The following is a 22516-nucleotide window of genomic DNA, read 5'->3' as shown; positions in this document are numbered from 1 at the left end:
AACTCTACACAGTCTTTTAAGATCAGGTCCTTTGTTTATGAATTCTCCTAAATATAGATATTACTTTACAGCTGCTTTTATGACAGCTTACCTCTTCTCTGAAACTATTATAATTTTTTTTTAATATTTAGTGTTTCCTTGATTTCTATACTCAATAATGAAAAGATAAATTTAAAGCAAAAAGGACAGCACCTTTTTAAAAAAAATAAAGGAAAAAAGTACCTTGTGTTTCTGATCATTAAAAATGGGTGCTCTTTTGAATGTTTGCAAGAGTAAAACAAATGTGTAATGCTGGAATAGGCTTCTGTCTGAAGGTCAAAATCAGCATATAATAGGCCCCCTGCTGATACATGAGCCACTCCACTTCCTCAGTTCTACTTACTTGGAGCCTGATATGTGCCTTCCCAACCCCTTCAGATTACTCATACCCCAAACAACAGGAATGTGCTGTAGGAAATATTATTGCTACTGCTATCCCACAGAGGTCTGGAGCTATTAAATGCAGGGAGCAGTCCCTTGGAAGCAATTGCAGGTGGTAGGATAGAAAAAAGTTCCAAGGCTGCACATTGCTGCTCCTCAGGACTATTATGGATCCCTTACCATTCTATTTGCCAATTTTTGCCAAAAATTGCCTTTTAAAAAAAAAATAAAAAATCGTCTTGCATTATTTTACAATGCTGGGTTGTTCAGGAATAGAATTGAATGTCTTGAGTCTAGATCTATTAATGTTGCTGTTTGTGCTCTCTTAACTGTTGTCCAGATTCTTCGGTATTTTGCATGGGCTGACTGCATAAGATATGAATGCTCTGTCAGCATCCCAAATGGGCGTTTTGCAGCTAAAAACTCTTGGGTCCTAACAGACATACACACACACACACACACACACACACACACACACACACACACTAGCATTAATGATCCAGGAAAAAAAAATCAAATTCTTTATTTATTTAGGTGAACTATTGGTGGAATGACTCTTTTGACTTCAGCTTATATTTACCATCAATTTCACATCCTCATAACAGGTTTGATTATAATCTCACTGATTGAAAATAATTTCAAATTGGGATTAAGTATCTTGAAATTTAACACAGCTAAACCTGCTGAAAATTTCTATAAGGATCTAAATCTTTTGAAACTCGTGTTTGTTTATGGCAGAGAAAACTATTATTATATTTCCTCTAAGGCACAGTTTCTAAGGGACCATTCATCTTTATGTATGAAAACAAGATGTATAATAATGTTCACTACTAGAGGTTAATGAGAATATCATTAACAAGGCCACAATTGCATCTTATCGGCAATGTGATACTTCAGCAAATGTCTGAAAAATGTCTGGGCTTCTACACAACCATCACACAACTACACGTACCTGTTTCTGATAGTATCTTCTGGTAGTTTCAATAGGTTAAATTCCAAATATTTAAAGAATTGCAGTAATAAGAGCTATGTATACTGTACTTTACTGTGTGACCTCGCAGTCCCTAGTGAAGAGTCCCTCCTCATCATCCCTACAGGCTCCCTTCAGATGCTGGAAGGCTGCTATGAGGTCTCCACTCAGCCTTCTCTTCTCTAGGCTGAACATCCCCAGCTGTCTCAGCCTATCTTCATACAGGAGGTGCTCCAGTCCCCTGATCATCCTCATGGCCTCCTCTGAACTTATTCCAACAGTTCCATGACCTTCTTATGTTGAGGACACCAGAACTGCACACAATACTCCAGGTGAGGTCTCATGAGAGCAGAGTAGAGGGGCAGGATCACCTCCTTCGACCTACTGGTCATGCTTCTTTTGAGGCAGCCCAGGATACGGTTGGCTTTCTGGGCTGCGAGCGCACACTGCCGGCTCATGTTCATTTTCTTATCGACCAACACCCCTAAGTCCTTCTCCACAGGGCTGCTCTGAATCTTTTCTCTGCGTAACCTATAGCTGTGCCTGGGATTGCTCTGATTCAGGTGTAGGACCTTGCACTTGGCATGGTTGAACTTCATAAGGCTGGCATCAGCCCACCTCACAAGTGTGTCAAGGTCTCTCTGAATGGCATCCCTTCCCTCCAGCATATCAACCGAACCACACCTCGACAAACTTGCTGAGGGTGCTCTCAATCCCACTGTCCATGTCAGCAACAAAGATGTTGAACAAGACCTGTCCCAACACTGATCCCTGAGGGATACCACTCTTTACTGGTCTCCAGCCAGACATTGAGCCATTGACCACAGCTCTTTGCATGCGGCCATCCAGCCAGTTCTTTATCCACAGAGTGGTCCACCTATCAAATTGATATCTCTCCAATTTAGAGAGAAGGATGTCATGCAGCACAGTGTCAAAAGCTTTGCACAAGTCCAGGTAGATGACATCAACTGCTCTACTCCTGTCCATCAGTTCCGTAGCCCCATCATAGAAGGCCACCAAATTGGTCAGGCAGGATTTCCCCTTAGTGAAGCCATTCTGGCTGTCACCAAGCACCTTGTTGTTTTTCATGTGCCTTAGCGTGCCTTCCAGGAGAATGTGCTCCAAGATTTTACCAGGCACAGAGGTGAGACTGACTGGTCTGGAATTCCCCAGGTCATTCATTTTCCCCTTCTTGAAAATGGGGGTTATATTTCCCTTTTTCCAGTTGTCGGGAACTTCGCCTGACTGCCATGATTTTTCAAATATGATAGTCAGTGGCTTAGCAACTTCGTTCGCCAGCTCCTTCAGGACCCACGGATAGATTTCATCAGGTCCCATGGACTTGTGCACATTCAGGTTCTTAAGATGGTCTTGAACCAGAACTTCTCCTACAGTGGACTAAGGTCTTCATTCTCACAGTCCCTGCATCTGCCTTCCAAGTCTTGGGTGGTGTGGTCAGAGCCTTTGCCAGTGAAGACTGAGTCAAATAAGTCATCAAGAACTTCAGCATTCTCCAAGATCAGGGTAGCCAGTTCTCCTGATAGCTTCCAGAGAGGGCCCACTTTGTCCCTAGTCTGTCTTTTATTTGCAGTGTAATTATGGAATCACTTCCTGTTATCTTTCACAACCCTAGCCAAGGTTAATTCTGACTGGGGCTTCGGTTTGGTTTCTTTTCTCCATTTCAGAAACTGTCCAGTTATTATATGCATACTCATTCTCTCTCATCCAGATCTTTCATCAATACATTTTAATTACATCTCTACATTAAATATTCAAACAAAAGTGGGGAATGTAGACTTTATTTTTGTGCAGTAGGTTAAAAAGACTAAACGCATTAATATAGGGAGTGGTTAGGTATGGAATGAAACTTGTGAGTGCAAAGACAGACTCAATTTCAAGGAGTAAGGACGAAGAGAAAGATTTGCAGATTAAGAATACATAACATAGCAAGGCCTATGAACAATTACCACTTGAAGTACATCAGAAGTCCCTCATAGTAATTGTTAGTTAATTTATACCACTTGCTTCCATTTTGGCAACAGATGAAATAATCTGGAAGTTTAATGAGTTGGTTATAGCATTCACAGCAAAATAACAATCACAGATTTCTTAGGGAGGGATTCACATCCAAGATTCTCTTGAAAAAAATGAGCAAGAGGGAACTCTGCCAATATGATATCAAAATGTGATATTAGGAGAATAACAGTTCCAATGTTATTAATATAAAATATATGAAATAAAGCAATCTGTAACCAAAACACTAGTGGTCTCTTTATTTGTGGCCAGACAAAATAAGACTTTTTAATACTTAATAACTATAAATTGCACTTATTGTTTTAAAATCTCTGAATCAGCTGCTGCCTTTCCTCAAGGAGTTATTCAGGACTCTGTAGATGGCACTATGAAGCATAAGCTAGGCTTTCAATAAGTGTCAAAAAAAAAAAGAAGTAAACAATATGCTAGTAACTATTAAAAAAAAGGAGAAAGCAAAATATGGAATATAAATATGCTCCTGCATAAATTCATGGCTAACTGACATCTTGACTGTTATGTCCAGTTTAGTTTCCTTTTTTCTACTCATTTCAACAAATAGAGAAGCAGAAAGCTGTCCAAAATTAAACTTAAAAAATGGTTCCATAGTGTGATACAGAACCCAAAAAATTATGAGTTCTAAAAAGAAAGCTGATAAAAGCATAGAAAGTATGTTCATTGAGAATTATTAAGAACAAAATAAAAGTGGTAATAAACCCTGATTCAGCTTGCAAGAATTTAGTTTATCTGTGGAAGTAACACTACAGGGATCCTTATTTCCCTAAAATTATTATGTTGGCCATTGCTACTGTGTGACAAAGACACTAAGTTTAGGTAGGTATAGCCTTCCCTATACTCTTGAGTAAGGACATGAGGAAAGACAAATTGAAGAAAGTAGTTTCAGGAAGTAGTCTTTTGTACATACATATGCAGAAATATATGTAGCCATATATATACATATGTAGCCTTCATGCCAATATTAGGAATCCAGATGTAGAAAAGCCACTGAAGTACCAATATGAAAAAATATGAGGCCAGATCAGATTTTAAAAACATGAAAAAAAGTCCTGTTAAACAATGAAAAAGTCTGAATGAAATTCAGTTATGTGGCTTCATTTATGAAAGACTAAGGAAAAAAAACTTGTAAATGATATAAATCCAACATTTTTATTTACTTGTTTAAAAAGTCTGAGTATGTATTCCATACACCAGTTTTAGTCTTCTTTAAAACAAAGCAAAAATGGTGTTTAGTCACATCACTAATAAAACAGTTCTATTACAGTCTACTGAAAAAGCATCAGAGAGGTTGGTATATTTTTACCACATTCGCCTTCAATTGACACAGCGACATATGGGCTTGGATTTTCTTTTGAACCATAACCAATTTAATTAGAAAAAAAGGCAAAAATATTGGCAAACTAAAAGAACATTTATATTTTTATATATATATATAAAATAAAAAAGAGTAAAATACACAGTTTCAGGAGCTCAAAGCAATGCTTTGTCACCATTCTTAGAAGTCACCCATTTGGGATGCTGGCAGAGCATTCATATCTTATGCAGTTAGCCCATGCTGTCTCCCATTGAATTGGAGCAGCAGGCTGCTGAGCAATTCCCACTGAAATCTACAGTACCTGACTTCAAGCTCGTATTTTCCTATAATTTGTGTATCAAGACTTGCCTCCAGGTAAGGTTTAGGGAATACTGACAATCATTGTAACCCTACCCTTCATGCAACTCCTACAAGACTTGCTGAAACATGCTGCTTGATTAATGCAGGGCTGAATAACCTTTCTGAAATATTCACATTTAAATAAAAAGAAAAGAGAAGCAAAGAGAGGTGAATATACGCATCTGGACTTTCAAGTTGGATTTAAAATCTTTGCTAAGTGATTTCCTGTGTAAGCTTAGGGCTTGCAGTAATTGCCTGTAAGACTGCTATTATCCTGTAGTAAGGTTTAGAAGCTTCTCTTCCCAAGTATCTCAGATTACCTTATACTTATTGTGCATCAGCTGACATAACATAAATTTACGATATGTCTTATCCTGTTTATAAATCTATACTTCAATATGTCACCTTAGCTCCTTCAAACCCCTGCTGAGCTGCCAATTAATTCTGTGGCATTCTACATTTCTCATATCTGACATGTGAAGGGTTGCGAAGGCTGTGGCTACCAAGACGCTAGGAGTGCTAACTAGGAGAACTTCCAGCAAGGCTTTTGGGCAGTGTATTTCTTTCCAAGTAAGGTTTAGCTCTGTAAGCGATCTAAGAGAATCCTCACACTGCCAAATCAAGCACTGCACATTAGACAGTCATAGAAAAACCTTTTGGAGACTGACTGGTGTCAGTGTCCCTTTACTTCTAGTAGCTAAAGGCACACATTCAGGAAATGTATTAGAGATTTTTATCTAAACCCAACTCTGTCTGGTTTGAAGCAATCATACAGCTATTCTACCAGTCACCAGGATAATCGATATTCTGTGATGAGGCTTGTTAACTTGTAGATGTCTCTTCATCTTCAGCATATATTTTACATAGAAGACAAGTGCATTTCCCTCTTTACAGCAAACAGTCCACGAGGAACCTTTAGCCTGAAAGGCATTGGCTTGACCTGCTGCATTGATCCATGGCTAATACTATGAGCAGACTTTCATCTCACATCACTGCTCCTGCAGGGTAGTGGATCATTCTACACAGTACCAGAGATAGTGCCAGGACCTACCCTCCAGGTGAGGGCAAAAGGCAGAGAGAAATGAGGCAGTGTATCCTAGAGCTAAGTGTGGAATGTAACTTAAGTTTAGATTTAGAGAAATTTTACTTTCTTTGAGATGCAAAATAATAGGGCCTTAAACTAGTGAGCTGTTTTGGGAGGACTGAGTATGTAAGAGAAGATAGAGGAATATATAGCACTGTAGTTGTAAGTGCAGATCTTAATAGCCTATTCACACATTGAAATGTTGCACTTAAACCTATAAACTAAGAGTAAGAATGTAAGATTTGCTTAGACTGAACAAGACAAACTGATACAGTTTAATTTCCTTTAATAACTTCTGAGAAGTTAGGGGGCTTTCATCCATCTGTGACAGAAGTATGGGACAACTGGATGTTATAATTTCAGTGGTTTTTTAGCCTCATGCTAACAATTGACCATATTTGAAAATTAATGTTCAAAGCAAAAGGTCTGATTGAGATTTTTTTGTACCTAACTGACTTTGAATACCTGCAAATTCTTCCTCTCCTCCCAGTTTTCCACAGACTGACTACTTAATAATGTTAATTGTTCACACAAGAAAATACTTAATTCTCCTGTATTCCAGGTGAGTGCTTTACATTACTGCCTCTTTTTCTTATTTTTATGGGTTTGGGGGGTAATTTTTTTACATTTTGTCTCTTTTCTTCACAGTGATATGTAAATTCTTTTCCACACTGGAACAGCTTCTTTGGAGATCAGTCTATACCCTGTGATGATTAAGACACAGCAGATAGAAGAGTGGGTGTGACGAGCACTGAACCTTCCCTACTGGGTAAGAATTCTAACTTGTAGGCTATTACACAAAGGGAAGAAATCTGCATTCATTTTTTTTCCTATATCTGTTTTTACTAAAAGCTGTTGCTATTGCTTTGTTTCATAAAGACCAAGCCATCTGGTAGGTATGATCAGATGCATGGAGCCCCTCAGGGGAACTAGATGAAGGAATACACAGTTTGTGAATCCTGATAGGACTTACACATAATACTTACGCATAAAGCTTCTCAGCTTTGATGAAATGAGACAAGTTTCAGGACTTCTCAGACTTAGAAATTGAGGCAAATAGGGAATGTTAACAATGAAAATTTTGTTGAGTACTTATGGACTTTAGGTACTCCTGGATGTTCAGTCCTTGTGGTCCTTTTAAAATACTATAGATAAGGATAGAGACCCAGATTTAACACATAGAAAGTAAGAGAACTTTGAATGAGACTACAACATTAAAAAAATGCAAGATAAGATATAGCTTTAGATAAGACTATTATAAAAATATTTATGGTTTATGCCATTGAATCAGTGTTGTAAAACAAATGTTGGGAACATAAGTCAATAACGATAATCATGTATTTTACACGATTATATGTTAGGTACTGATATTAAAAAAGGTGGTTTCAAATGTGTCCTGGTTTGAGCAGCAGCAGTCAGTTTTCTCCTTCTTAGGAGCTAGTACAGTGCTGTGTTTTGATCTTTTGGCCTGGGAACAGTGCTGATAACGCCGATGTTTTCGGTTGCTGCTCGAATGTTTGGTCTGGCCAAGGACTTTCTGAGCCTCCTGCTCTGCCAGGGAGGAGGGGAGGCAGGGAGGAAGCAGAGACAGGACACCTGACCCAAACTGACCAAAGAGGTATTCCATACCACAGCACGTCATGCCCAGGATGTAACGGGGAGTGACCCGGAAGGGGTAGAGGGACTGCAGAGTTGGAGGAGGTATCGGTCGGTGCTGGGCTGGGGGGAGTGGGGCGAGTTACTGGTTGGCTGGTGTTGAGGTGTTGTATTCTTTCCTCTTGTTATTTCCTTTAGCATTATTATTATTGGTGGTAGCAGTAGTGATTTGTGTTATACCTTAGTTACTGGGCTGTTCTTATCTCAAGCCGTGGGAGTTGCATTCTTTTCGATTCTCCTCTCCGTCCCTCCAGGAGCAGGGGGAGGGCAAGAAGGGGGGGGAGTGAATGGACGATGTTTGTGGTTGGGTTTAAACCAGGACAAAATGCTACTGCAGTGCATGTGTGAGAGAACTCAGCTCATAAAATGCAGTTTGTGCTACTCATTTAATTAAAGCCAGGTTTTCTTGTTACTCAGTCTTTTCAAAAGTAGTATCTTTGAACTTGATTTAAAAAAGTACACAGGAAATTGTAAGCTTTTTTTAAACATATTATCTTTGTGCTCCTAGGCACTTCACATATTTTGCAACACTGAGCACCATTTTCTCCTTCATTGTTTTGTTTGTTGTTTGTTTGGGGTTTGCATTTATTATTTTTTTTTTATTTGTATGTAGGAAATTTTTGTTCAAATTACATTTATAAATCTGAATAAAGTTGAAGTTTTACCATGAGGTACATACTTGGTATTACAACATCAGAGTTGTCTGAAAGTTTCTGGACAGACCACATTAAAAATGTAGATTTTTCCAAGCCAATGAAAGTTCAGAAGTATTAAAAAGTACCTGCAGTCAAAAATACCCAGCATTTGCCATTATATTTAGAATAGGTTTTGTGATTTTTTTTTTTTTGAAGAAAAAGGACACTATGCCTCAAAATGAGGCCCACATTTTTTAATGCCACGTGATATTTCTAAAGAAGCTAAAAGTAATTTCACAACTTTGTTTTCAAGAAAAAAAGAAATTTTTTAAAAAATATTACTTAACTCTTGAAGAACCTAAATGTGTACTGATTTGTGTTTATTTCGATGATCTTGGCTCTGGACATTCAAACTGATGTTTAAGAAAGAGTCATTGTGATATCAACAGCCTCAGTGGGTAAAGTAAATACTTCAGTCTAGAAATTAGAACTAGCAGCATGAATATGAGTTTGCCTCAGAAGAAGATTTTACAAGCTAAGGGAGGTTCACTTAAAATTTATTATTATTTTGAGACTCCCATATCTAACACTTTCCTGATTCTTTGAACACTTGTTGCACTCCAAATATTGTTGCAAGAAGACAACACACCATAGGTATGGAGCTAGGAATGCAATGTTTATCTAATTAAAGTTTTAATCTTCTAATGGTCCAGACTAATACAGAAAAGCTAGAGCAGCGCTACTGAAACTACTGGGGGGAGAAGAAAAAAACTCTTTCAAACATTTACCCCTTTTATTTGGTATTTTGCTCATTCTGCCACTATCTTGTGTGTATTAAAGCCAAAAGTTCACTTTCCCTCAGAAAGAGTAGAAGAGTCTTACTGTGAAGTGTCCACATCCTAAAGCCTTCACCAGAAGGAATATGGTGGTATAGATTTCTTCCTTCTTTTTGGTGGGAGGAAGAGAGGATACTTTCTCACTACTCAATCTTGGATCTAGTGTAGTTTATTTTATTTTCTGACCCTGGACTGCTGCCCTCTGGCTATTCCCAGGTGAATGCAAGAATGGTCCCTCAGCCTCCCCAGGTTCAGCCCCACAGGGTCTCTGTTGGTCCGTAACGCCCTGGGTTTGCCAGACCCTTACCACAGAGGCACTGGCAGAGCTCAGGCTCAGGCAGGGGATGCAAGAGCTACTTGGTGCCAAGGCAGTAGCTGAAATCAGCTCAGCCCAGCTCTGGCTATGGTGAATCCAGACCAGCCCTGAAACATGCACGCTCAGCATGGGGAAGAGCCTGTGACCTTTACTTGGAAAGGCAGAAGTCATATTTTTGTATTTTGTGGTGGACATAATATTTGTTTTCCAGCATTTCCTCATTGTCTAGGTACCTAATCATCTGGAGTCCTCTTTGACTGCCCAAAAAGGTCTCACATCACATGAAGTAAGGTTTCAGATTATTAGAGCATGCCTTCAGGATGTTGGAAAGCTTAATCTCTGGAATCTCCTGAAACTGAGTGATTTAGAAACCACTTCTTCCATATCCCATAAACATACCCTATCTATGCTGAAATACATTCTCAAATAGTACCCCTGAGCAGGCAAGAGTCATAGAGACAGAAAGGGACTGCAAGAGGGAACCTGACTGTTCAGCTGCATTCGCAAGGGAATTCAGACGAATGGTATAAAAAACTGAGGGGTTTCTTCCTCTCCTGAGAGCTCTCACTCTCTTTTCCTCTCTCTTTTCCTTTTATTTACTTCAAATTAATGTCTGTTCTAAAAGCTATGCACATTCTGGGATCCATGTTTGGAATCTTAGTCTTCTCCGAAGCCCCAGGCTCTTCTTCTCCCTTGCATCCCATGCCACTAAGGATGCACAGTGAGTACCTACCTATACCAATGGTACGACTACTGCCACCTCCTTTGATGTAGGAAAGTGTGTCCAAGCAGTGCCTGATTAAAGAGATTTTCAAACCTTTATTTTCTTGTGGACTGTTCTAATGCTGCAACAAAAACACAGCACGCTGCTGTCACGCTCTGAACTAGCCCATCTAGGTATGGATTTTCCCAACCTGTCCAATTAATAACTTTATGATCATTTAATTCTAAGTGAATTTATGTTCTCTCTGTGTGTACAATTTCTAGGCCCATGTTACACCGACAGAAGTATCGTTCATACACATACTATGGTTGATACTATTGATTCTATGATTCTATACAACATAGACAATAAATACCTTACAGCCATTATGTCTCACTCAGTTTCCAAAGTTATTTCTGTGACAATCCATAGAATAGGCATACTTTTGGATTGTTTGCTTAACTTTTCATTACTCTTTATTTATCTTACATTGCCAAATGTGAGACAGATACCACTGTGAAAAGAAAAAGCACATAGATATAATACTCCGTTTCATAAGTAAAATATTATACTAGAGTCAGTGCTAAAATAACAATGTCTTTCAGAAAGCTGGGGTTTTTTGAATATTGAGTTTTAATTCAAAAGTCCATTTTGACTGTGTTTTAAATTCAAATATTTGATCAGAAGTGAAAATGTCTTAGCTCTCTTCTCAGATACTGTAGTAGAAGTGAGTCTTAAGAAAAAATTGATGGAAGACAGAGGATTAGTCTAAACTATTTGACATATTTAAGATACAGTGAAAATTTATTCTGTTGTCTTGCCTTGCTTATTGCTATGGAAATATTTATAATAGTTTATTGTAAATATGTTATAGCATCAAAATGCAAACTACAACACTTCACTGCTTAATGCTCTGATATATCATCAAGGAGGGAATCACTGAAGAAATATTTTCCCCTACAAAAAGCAAACTAAGCGTTTCAGACCTCAGCCAACCCCTCAGCTGTTGCATTGCTAATTCTGTGAATGATCTTTTAAAACTGATCTAGGTAGTTTATCAACTATTTAATGTAAGTGTCTAGAAGTTAGGTGAATCATTTTTAACAGAAAATTTTAATATAGGTATGCAGTCTGATGGATTCATTTGCAATCGTATACATACTCTTTACATTTTTAAAGTACAAATTAGAGCTAACTATATACTGAATTTTTTATATTATACCAGAATAAATTACTCTGAAGATTAAAAAAGTCATTGAAGTATTGCTCTCAAAAAATGTTGTTCTGAGCCAAAGGGAATACATTTTATATGTAGACCTAAGAAATTTAATGTTAGTCTAATCAATTCATGTTTTACAATCTAAAAAATAGCAACACATGAATTATTGTTTGTTATTAGCCAACTTACAATGATATCAACAATTATAGTCCAAATTAATTGGACTAATACTCTAATTATTATAGGAAAAAGCCTTCATTAATATTACAGTTAAAATGTTGCATGCAAACTCTCTAGTCTTAACTGCTTGTCTGTGCTTATGTGCTTTCACTTCCAGTGCTCAGCTGGGTTTGATGGTCATTGCGGCCATCACCAGGTAGGACCCATCAGATCCTGGAGGCATTTGCCAGGAGGAGCATGGTGTTAATGAAAGTATAGTCCCACCTAGTGTTTGTTCTTCTAAGCAGGTCATATTGCAGTTAGCATCTTGCATTTCACACACTGCTCTGTTATAACTCATCAGTTATTGAATATCATGTTTAGTGTTCACTGTCTAGGGCTGCCAGTACCATACTGATCTCTATTTTATTTTTCATTCTTATCAGAATGACTATTTATAATTGCAATCTATTAATTAGCAGAAGATGTAGCACCATATAACTGCTCAAAGTTAAAAAAGGTAAAACTAACTTAGTTGGCAGTTACCTGACTGCTAGACAGTAGTTATCACAGTTAAAAGGAGCCAAAATCAGCTTGGACCAAAACAAGCCAGGGCAAGTTGTGGGAGCCTGCATTGTGAGATCAATGAACAGTCAGTGGCCTTTTGTTAGTAATGGTAAAGACAGTCATAGTAAGCTGTATAAGCAACTGCATGATTTGCATTTCTTACCTAAATTCTTCCTGTAACAGCAAATAGGTAATGAGAAGATGTGTTTAAACTGTTAAGTATATTCCAAATTTTGCTAAGAAAGATTTATAATAGAATTTAGACCCACATTCTTAAAAGTGCAATTAAAAAATATCAATAGACTTCTAACATAGTTCTAGAGCTAAAAAAATATTAATTTTAAAAATGTATACGTATTTTATGCCTAGATTCAATCAGTTATACAAGCACATGAATAGCTTCAATGATAATGATATGGAGCTTGACTCTGTCATTTGTAGAATACTCTCAAGTGATTTTTTGAGATTTCACCTAAAGCTGCAAATAACTAAACCTAAATTTCTGAACTAATTCTTTCATATTCTAAAAATAATATGATATAAATTATCTGTCAGTATTATGATGCATGGTAGTGAGAGTACCACCTCATTCACATCTGTTTACATGCATCTTTCATTCCACAAAAGGTTAATATATGCTTATCTCTTTTACTACTTCAAGATTTCCTTGAAATAGAAATAGCTCTTTGATAAAAAAAAATATGAAAGAATAATAATTAAGGCATTATTTGATGGCTGAACTTGAAATACATAAGAAAAATATTACAGTATTGTGCTAGAACTATGCTCAGCAGACATTAAAAGGTAAAACATGTTTCACAGCAAGAAAAATTCTGCAGTGTATCTGAAAGGTTACAAATGTGATTAACTGTGGCAGGTCTCATGTGCTCCACTCATAAATCTCACACCTGGTAATGCATTAGGGATGGCAGGTGTAAACATGATGAAAAAGTGCGATTTCATAATGCCATGCAAGATAAAGACAAGCAAATTAAATTTGGATTTGGAAACATGTGAAAAGATGTTTTTACTACTACTGTTGTTATAATTATGGCACATAAAGCTGCAGCTAGATTTTAGCTTCAAAGTCACCAGTATTTATAAATACGTAGAGTCCACAAAAAAGGTAAAGTCCTCAAAAGGTAAAATCCTCCAAGCTATTTCTAATGGCATCTTGCAGTTTACTAGTATCCATATGTACCCAACATATGTGCTCTGGAAAAAGATCACTTATTGGATATTATGGCATATGTCACCTTGGCAAGAAGGGGACTGTATACCAAGCTCTTTAAACACAATCTCTTTCAATTGTACACTAAATATGATTTAGTTAGAATATTATAAAATTAATTCAAAGAAAAAAATAAAAAGTGTTTAAGACATCCTCAATAAGATTTTAACAACTTTTAGCACTTAAAATTCTTTGTAATTGTAACAGAATTCTATTTCATTTTGACCCGGGTTTGGATTTGCTTACTCTAGGTATGTCTCCAGAGTCCCAATAAACATAGTGATTCTTCACTGTCTAGGAGGTGAAGGGACTATATTGATATCAAATACACACACACACACACACACACACACTACACCTGCCCTGGTTTTTTTAAGGAATAATGCTACAGCATCTGCTGTGTTTGAATTAAACAGAAAAACATTATCCTTTGTAGCCATTCAGCTGGTCAAAGATAAGTAGAAAAGCAGGGCTTCAGGCTGGAGCATTTTCAGGTATATTCAAGCTATTACCAAACAACTTTGAAAAAATACATCTAACTTTACATTTGTGATTCTGGACTGGTCTTGTCTGTGGTGTAATGGAAGCAATGTAATTGCATTAACAGTAGCCTTAACAAATACATTAATAATTCCTAATTGCTCGAATTTCAACCTTCTGTGACCTAGTCTGCTATGTACCAGAGCTGTTTGAAGTGTTTAAGGATAATACAGCATAAGTCAGAAGTCAAGATCAAGACAGCAATAGAAACATGCCAGTTTCTACACTAATAGACAGATTCTTGCTATGTTGTGTAAGCAAAGTATTATTTTCAGTTTCTATCACTGATATTTAAAAGACAAACACTTTAAGAAGGTAAAAGTTAAGACCAATTACTACTGGAATAATTTATGACTTCTGAACACAGACAATGATTGTACATTTGCATGTTTAAGATTAATACACCAAAGGCTAAGACACAACTTGGAGTTGTCTAATTCAAAAAACAGTTCTTGAAAAAAAAAACAGTGGTGCATTTGTGTAGTTAAATTGCTTGGAGAAAAAAATATTTTTCTTTTTTCAAATCTTTTGTAAATGAATGTCTTCAAATGTGCAAAAATAAAGAGCATATATTTCTTACACTGCCTTACAGAGAAAAGCTTTAGAAAGATCAGCTGTTAAAAAATGTTCTCTTAGCACAGCTATCTCACACTGCAGAGAAAAAATAAGATAATCCCAAATGACTGATAATGGAAAAGATACAACCTAACCAATGGCGGCTGACATATTATTTCAATTCTACAATTACAAAGTGCTAAAACAACTATGCTAAAGATAGGAATGGAGTAATATTTATGTCACAAAGGTCAGAAAATTTAGAATGCAAAGTGGTTGTTCACAACAAGACAAAATACTGGTATTTTGCATTTTCACTGGCAAGCTCCTTTATGGAAGCAATAAGTTCAGAGGAAAACTGTCCCCCATGGCTCACTTTGTGAGAGTGGAGGGAGGTCAGGGATTGCTCCTAGCCCAAACATCTGCCAGAGCTGAGCTCCACAATAAGAGGTCTGTCATGCACATAAGGAAAACATGACTTAAGAAAACACCCAATATTATTCATTTTGATAACAAATCCCAAATCTGAAACCTAGTTTCACAAGGGTAAATCCCTGCAAATCCTTACTTTGAGAGTTTCAGGCTTATGCTTCTCTAGCTTTCCTTTGCCTACAGGAAGCCCCAGAAGGTCAGCTGCCGTGAATCTCATTTGCAAGCACCTATGCTCCGTTACAAGGGCATTTATCTCCCTTTATATGATGCAACACATACAAGCCTGTTTCTGACTTACACATGATGGAAAGAAGGAACTTCTTTTCAATGCTCTCTCAGTGGAGTCATGTTTCTTACTTACTCTGTTAAACTATTTCTATAAAAAGATGTAGTCCTTATCAAGTGTGATAGTTTACCTATCTTTCTAAGAGTAACATGCTATTCAGGTTATAATCCTGTTAGCTTTCATAAGCTCAGTTGGCTTTTATCTGATAGGTATTCCAGACAACACTGATATCAGTCCAGATATACAATCCACTGTTGCAGAAGTGTCTTATAAAAATGCCCCAGCATGGTGCTGCTATATACAGAGACGTCTGCTTTTACATGAAACATAAGGACAAGTTTTGACCACTTGCAGTTTCTAAATAAGTGACATGTTCTTGATAAAGATTTCTTCTTGCTTCTTCTCTATTTGGCTAATTATTTTATGCAATTTTGGACATGAAAGTGGTTATTATTCCAAATGCATGTAGTGCATCTTTGTACCCTTAGTTACACAGATGCCTGTAACCTTAGTTACATCACATTCTGTCTTTTCACTTTATAATGGTGGCATCAGGAGCATGTGAAGAATACGTTCAGTAGATCTAAAAGCTGCTATCTAGAATTCTCTTCTGTATCTTATAACAACATCACTGTCTTTTTCACTGACCTGGTTGTTTCTTATCTTCAGTGCTTTGACAAACTCAGTAGCACTGTTCCACAGACCTACTGGTTTCTTTCTTGTTGAAAGAATTAAAGTAATAATCCATAATCATGAAACATCCTAACTTCTTCCAGCCTTTGGCTATGCAGTAAAGAATCATGAGGAATGGAACAACAGGTCACCTTATGTGGCAACTGAGGCACGGACTCCATTTGTGATGCAACCAAAATAATTTATCTAGCAATCTTACAAGCTTTTTATAGACCCCTGCCTAGCGGTTAATAATTGTTAGTAGTGGTTAGTTTCTTTCCAGTACTTTTCGCAACATCATACGCTTTTCCCAGCCAATGACATTACTGATCACGTGCCTTTTCAACCAATCACATTATTGTTCATGCGCCTTTGCTTGAACAACTTATTCATTCCCAGATGTATAAGCACATTTTTCTGTTATCACTTTCTGCTACGTTATTACTTTCCATTTTCTTTGAACATGCATTCTTATAACATCAGTTATAAGAATGCTATAGAACCAATATGTAATTTCCTAGTAACCAGCTTTGTGCTATTTCTTTGCTTTTCCTATTTCTAAACTGTAAATGATTTTTAGAGGCTTCTGAGAGTAAGTTTACATTTGTTTTCATTTCAGTTTGCTTTTCTTTGCTGTCTTGTCATTTTCTTTGGGGTTTTGGCTGGGGCTGTTTTGTTGGGTTTCTGTCAAATTTACATTTCTGTAAAGTTATTAAGCCGTTATAATATTTTCCTTCTGATCATTACAAATTATGAGTCCATATTAGACAGACATGGAATACAGCGCTTCACATTCTAATTTTCCTCTAGCAAAAAAGTTCCCTCCTGAATGGTTTATTTTATTCTTGACATAGTCTCAGTGACATGTGTTCTTTGTGGAAATCTATTTGTGGAGTTGTTATTATTAATTTACAAGATTTTCCACATCTAAACAATGTGTCATTGCTACCATTGACATCAGCTCCCCACCGAAAAAAAAAAAAAAAAAAGTATTTTTAGTGAGAAGAATTTTTTTTATTTTTGGTGATACATCCTGTATCTGTATTCAAGATATTTAAGCAATATCCCATGGATAGTGCACACAACACAAGACAACAGAGAAGTACGCAGGGACAGCCTCACAGTTATCACGTGCTTACGTGTACACAGATGTGTTTTAAAGGGAGATGTAGGAAGTCTATTACAGAAAGCCCTCAAGACCATGGAAAATAGCATCAAATATCTTTTTTCTGCAGTTAATGCAGTTCCTACTTTTGCTCTGCAGCTTTTATGACAAAACTGCACAGAAGAGTCATTAAAGTACATGTTTTCTTGTCGTAGGCTATACACACATCCCAAATTTTGCTTTAGTTGGGAATTTGTCACTTGAGTTAGAAAAACACTAGAATCCTGCAAATCAGAAAGCCTGTTGGAACATAAACAAACTGGGGGAAAGGAATGGGGAGAGCCCTCCTGTATGCAGTCTGCAACATTTCCTAGAGTTAACAAATATTTCCTTGCAGACAAATGACTCAGTGTGAACATGCAAACTGTACTAGTTTTCAACATTTTGATTCACAGTCTGGATACAGAAACACAGAGCTGGAACAAGCTCAGAACTGATAATAGTGGTCTAAAAATTTTTTTAGTAACACTGATAGTACAACACTGTATTACAAGGAGAATGGATGCTATTGAGTTTCTATCTTTTATACAAGTAGTAACTACAACACTTTCCCAGCAAGTCAGAATGTTGAGGTGCTTGAATTCCCAAAACAACAAAGCTATAGCCAGACCTTGTAGCACAAGAGGTGGAGATTGAATGATCTCAGTGTGAAGGGGATGGACCTCTTTGAAATGTAAATTAGCTGGTATACAGGTGTACTTCTTCCTAATCACTAAACCTCATTCCTGAGAAATTTGCTCACTGGATCATTTTGAAGATGCTCCTAATGGTGAAAAGCAATAAATCTATATTCTACTGGTTTACTGAATATTGCAAAGAAAAATTACATTCAATGCTAAGAAAATTATTATTATGTCATTTTGAAAATTAAAGCTGGAATCTTCAATGGAAAGAACATAATTTTCCTGACGTTGAGAAACCCAGACCATTCTCTCCACATGCTTTTCCTTCTTTCCCCAGTTCCTTCCATTTTTCTATTCTCTCATCCTTAGGAAAAATGACCAATGCACTCTAATGAATGGCCTCTGTCAACAGTCTAGCTATCTTAAAACTGAGCATCACACAGGTGTGCATAACAGAAACAGCTCCATGGCATTCAAAGAGAGGCCATGTGCCAGTGTTCCCTTCTATTCAACATCTCTGTGACTGTCTTTGCAAGCTAAGCTGCTGTTGACATATCAGCACCAGAAAAATAGTAGTTGATCCAGTACAAAAGGGCCTGATGATAACTCCATTTGGTGGTTTGCACACAGTGATGTATAGAAAAGTTTTCATCAAGATGGTTGTCTCAGGGTTTAGTGCTCATCTGCTGTACTTCTTTGTCCTCCCACTCAAGCTCCCAGACTTAAACATGAACAAATGTTTCAGCTGCTCCTCAGGGCATGCACTTCTTTTCTCCCTGGGATTCATAAACAGTACATAGAAGTACACTTTAAAGAGCAAAGTTTGATTCTTGAATTGTCAGCTGGTGCGAGGTCAAAGTCACACAAACTTCCTCATACTGAATGTGGAACACTCGACAGAGCTCCTAGAAGCATTATCATGCATGCAAAGCCTTTCATACTCAAATTCTTCTAAGCACTGCTACACATGCATATCACTACTGTGAATGTGCAAGCAGGGTACAAATGCTTGTAATGTTCATGTTCCTCGAGTACTTGGTGAATTTTAATGAATACATGTATAATTCATTTAAAAGGAAATAACTGGCATGTGGTATACCAGGAACTGTGACCTGTTCCATTGATGTTAATGATAACAGCCTCAGCCAACTGCCGTGATGAACCTCCTTGAACCTTACAATAGCTCATATATTTTTCCCTTGCTATAAATGTTTTATTTTACCTGATACAGTAATGAAATTGTCAAGATAATGAACAGAGTAATCATTTCACACAAATGGCTGATTTTAATTAAAAATCACAGTGTTGACTGCTAAAATATGGGTGTAACAGACCATTGATCAGATTACAGAGCGCTGAAAATTGAGATGTGGCTATACACACAAAGACCTGTGAACCCCACCTTAACAAAGGATATAATGTTCGCTGTCAGTAAGCAGTAGCCTCAACACATCATTAGCCCATATATATGCAATTCTTTATTCAGCTGTTAAGTCTGCAAGAGAAAATCTTACTTGTTATATCATTTCCAATGTAACTAATGAGGCAAATACTAAAGAGAGGGATGTCAATGCTCTAAGAATATGGTTTCCAGGACTGATGAATACTAAAGAGTATTTGTGGCCCGTATTACATTTGGTACTGAGGAACAGAAACTCTTCCATCTTACAGCATGCCATTCCATGGCTATCTAAGCAAGGGACATTCACTGCAAAGAGAAACTGAAGTTGGCTTTTCCAAAAAATGTCTCCAAACCATATTGTTCTGAATGTCATAACCAGTTTCAGGTCTAGCTGTTTTCTGGTCTCACAATTTTCATCATAGCCACAAGCTTATAATACATCACATATCATAAAGACAGAGCTACATATTATTTTTTACGAGTTCAGGGAGTTTCAGATAGAATAACCACTGATTCTTATTCTCTACTTCTGTTTTGGCAGATAGGAAGGGTATAAGAAAAAAGAATTAAACAAATTTGGCCTACAAATCACAGTGATTAAGGTGAAGCTGAAAGATCTGACAGGGTCCAGAACAGTTTGCACATGTGGATAAATGTCTGGCCATCATGGACACAGTGTGTAATGCCAAGGTTTTGCGATACTCAGCACTGATGCAGCCTTCTCAAAACTCTTTTCTTTCATCTATTACAGGCAAAGAGATCATACCCTTTATTCCCAGGTATCTTCATTACCTTTTGTCTAGAGTATTACACTAGTCTATTTGTAATATCACCTTTGAAAGCCACAGTTTTCACAGCAAGGCACACTCAGTGCATTTCAGCTCTCTTCTTTGTGCTAAGTGCTATGTTACTGTCGTGTAAAAACTAGCGTTCAAAATTTCTACGTAAAATTTTACATTGCATTATTTTTTTAGCAAAAATTATCTTAAGGATGGATCTCTGAATCAATATAAAACATCTTTTGGAGCTCATCACAGCCATAAGACAATCCATTTCTGTCTGCTATGATCATATGGATACTCTGATTAGCTGTTAACAAAATTTGGGGTCTATGAAAGGGACCTCATCTGGTGGTATGTATAGAAGTCCCCATCTTAAGTTCTAAATAAAGCTGTATTCAGTAATCAAACCATTGTTTGTCAGCAGTCTCATTAAACTGAAAAGCAGGATGACTGCAACCCCCTTGTTTTAGAAATTTATTGATAGAATTTGTTTGCTTTGTCTTTTTTATGTTGAAAAATGTTGATTCCTTAACCACAAATATATCAAAAATGAAATTCAGTCTCCAGCAGCACAAGTAGAAAGCTGGAGGTAGAAATACTATGGGATCCTGCAAGTGAGATGTATTTTGACACTTTGACACTGCTTTCAGTCAGTTTTGGGCCACAAATTTTCCAAGGATTACAACTGAAAGGCAGCAAGCCACTCTGACAGCTCCACATTCAGAGACACTAGGGCTTCAGGTTTTCCAGGAGTTTGAGATTTGGGAAGAAAAAGGAGGAAGTTATTTCAAAGTAGTATGACACGAAATTTTACAATATTGAATTGTTGTGCAAAGAAGTAATTACATTTCTTGCTGAGTCATACTCCAAAACAACACTGCAAATCTCTCTGCCCTAGAATAATCAAAGCAGATTACAGTGTTCCAAACACTGAAAGGCTACGGTCAGACAGACCTGGAAACAAGTGCATCTACACATCATTTCTCTTGTTCAGTCTGGATTTCCATAGGTCAGCCTCTACTGCCTAGTTTCCAAAGAAACAGCTCTCCCTGCATTTAAATCTACCCTTCTATCAGATTTATGAGAAATCATAACAGGAGCTCAGGATAAATCATGCTATTTAATCGTATAATCAGAGATAACAGGAAATATGGAAATGGTGCACTTCTAAACAAGCTTTTCTACCAAGACCCATTAACAAACTTCAGAGAGATGGCCAGTAGCTCCTTTGCACTGCTTTTGCTCTTACAGTGGTAACTGTAAAAGTTAACAATTTTGATGAGTGAAATTTAATGTCTGGCCTCCTTTAAAGCTTCAGTCCATATTCTTTCAAAGTAAAAAAAAAACCTGAAAATCTATATATTACTGGATATGTAAGGATACATACATATGGCTAAAAAGGTGTTTAGTTATCAGATCATTCTGCTTATAGGCCATGGAGAAGAATTTTTTGTGATATGAGCATATCCTTGCCAGCTTCAATGAGACCAATTCACTTAGTTGCCATCACACTGTAACAACATTTGGTCATTAAGAGTCAAGATGCATCTGAACAAATAACCTGAGGATAAAAGATTTCCTATCTATTACTTATTAGAATTTTTTTTTTAATGAAAAAATAAAAGTGGTTTTACTTAAGCAAATAAAGTTTTAAACGTATTTCAAGTTACGTAAATATGTAAATACTGAATGTAGACCTGTGTAATTTCAGGAGGGCTATCTTTGATAGAAAATCAACATTTGCCTACCTTTGAGCTTTAATATATTGGACTATGAAAGCTGAATTTCAACTAATGTCATGCTTAGGTTATATCACGTAAAATATATTAGAAGCACAATATGAGGCCAAGCAAACTAGAAACCTAATGTTTTGGAATATCTCTAATAATAGTCTTTGTGCTACTTTTCAGTCTGCTCTAGGGTATTTATTGTTTATAAAGTATACCTTAAGAAATTTCCATTACTGCATATATGAACAGCAATAATACTAGTTATTTCATTATAGCAGTTTATATCTTCAAAAAATAGAGACATTGGAGGGTTTTTTGTTGGCTTTTGGTTGGGGTTGGGTTTTTTTAAGTACCTATCTCTCTCTTTGAAATTAAGCATGATACTAATATTACGCATGACATCATGATAATCATTCTTTTCATTAATTCTATTACTATTTTATAAATATTACTTCCTCTTTAAAAACTCAGACCCTATAATAACTCATAAAAGCAAATCAATTTACTTTAAGAGGTAAAGCTAAAATCTCTTTCAAGGGAAAACCAGGATGGGACTAACGACAAAACACTACAACCAGGATGGGACTAAAGACAAAACACTATATTATGCCTGCAAGAAGAAACTTCCAGCAATGTCTATCACATAGTGACATGCAGATGTACACACTTTCTCACTTGAACAGTTTAACCAAGTAAACTTCCTTTTTCTAAGCCCATTAACATCATCATCACCCTTTGTTAATACTAAGAAATTTTTCTGAGTCTTATTCTGTGTTTATCAGTGACAGTTTATCTCTAATGAGTATAAATACATATAGCTTGAATGTGAG

Source organism: Lathamus discolor, chromosome 1 (assembly GCF_037157495.1).
Source record: "Lathamus discolor isolate bLatDis1 chromosome 1, bLatDis1.hap1, whole genome shotgun sequence".
In the NCBI taxonomy this organism is placed as follows: domain Eukaryota; kingdom Metazoa; phylum Chordata; class Aves; order Psittaciformes; family Psittacidae; genus Lathamus; species Lathamus discolor.
Note: the sequence above shows the minus strand (reverse complement) of the source record.